This window comes from Nomascus leucogenys, chromosome 2 (genome assembly GCF_006542625.1).
Source record: "Nomascus leucogenys isolate Asia chromosome 2, Asia_NLE_v1, whole genome shotgun sequence".
NCBI classification, from domain to species: Eukaryota; Metazoa; Chordata; class Mammalia; order Primates; family Hylobatidae; genus Nomascus; species Nomascus leucogenys.
The window spans coordinates 128,319,847-128,321,143 of NC_044382.1; the positions used below are offsets into that span (position 1 = coordinate 128,319,847).

The following is a 1,297-nucleotide window of genomic DNA, read 5'->3' on the forward strand; positions in this document are numbered from 1 at the left end:
GGACTGCCTCCTGGTAACCACTGTTTTATTCTCTACTTTTAAGGAGATTTTTATGTACATAAAAGCAAGTATAAATGAATGTGTTTCTCATGTTTTATACCAATCGTATCATGCTATACACATTTTATGTATTTGTGTTTTTTTCCTTTAAAATGTTTCTTCAAGATCTTCTTAGATCATATTGTGTCATATTCAATTGTATTAGTGTTTCATATTCAGTTCTGGGGATATAACATATTTAAAGAGTTACTAGTTGACAAATAATGAAGTTTGTTTCTAAACATTATTACAGCCTATACCACAATGAATAACTTTGTACATACATTATTTTCTGTGTATGGCAACTTACGTGTATGATACTTTCCTAGAATTGGTTGCTGAAAGTTTATATAATATTGGATAGATACCTTATAATCTTGGACAGATACTTCAAAATTATCCTCCATTTAGATTCTACCAACTTGGACTTTTATCAGCAATGAATGAGAGTTTCTATTTCCACAGACCTGCCAGTCGTGTTTTAAAACTTTGATTTTTGCCAAGTTGATGCTGAAAAATAGTCACTTTAAAAAATATGAACTGTTTCATGAATTTGCACATCCTCTTTGTTCAGAGGCCCTACTAATCTCTGAATGGCATCAATTTTTGGTATATGTGTTGCTGAAGTAAGCACTCTGTTTACCTTTTATTTGCCTCTCTATGATTGTGAGATCAATGTGTTTTCAGGTAGTTGAGATATTTGCAGATTTTTAATTTCAAGGTGAATTTAATACAAATTTCTTTAATATTAATTTTGAATTTAATATGAGATTTTCTACTTTTTAAATTACCAACGTTTTGAAAATTTTTTTATATTTCAGATCTAAACTATGATGTGATTTGCATATATTTTTTTCAGTTTATCATTTGTCCTTAGCTGTTCAATATGATGACTTTTGCCATGTAAAAGTGTTTTGTTGTTTTGTTATTTTTTTAATGAATTCTGAATTTTGAGTCCTAGAAAGGCCTTTTTGTACATTGAGATTATAAAACAATTATCTTGTCTCCCAACCCCACACAGTCTCACCCTCTGTAGCTTTTGTGGACTCATTTCCTTACATGTAAATTTTTGAATCATTTGAAATTGATTCTGGTATGGATCTGACACTATTTTTGCACCAATACCATTTATTTAATGTCATTTTATCCATACCGGTATGAGGTGACTTTATAACATACTAGCTTTAGCATACTACCTTTAAATAAGTTTGAGGTCAATTTTTGAAAATTCTATTCATTTCTATTGAATTCATATTCA

The 1,297-nt window shown here is 29.5% G+C and overlaps 1 non-coding gene across 1 annotated transcript; it reads right to left on the bottom strand.

The window, feature by feature from the left end:
* Nucleotides 1–568: 568 nt before the first annotated feature.
* LOC115831847 lies at nt 569–673 on the bottom strand. The gene has a single exon (XR_004027339.1). It is a non-coding gene; the product is annotated as a U6 spliceosomal RNA (small nuclear RNA).
* Between the last annotated feature and the right edge of the window lie 624 nt (nt 674–1,297).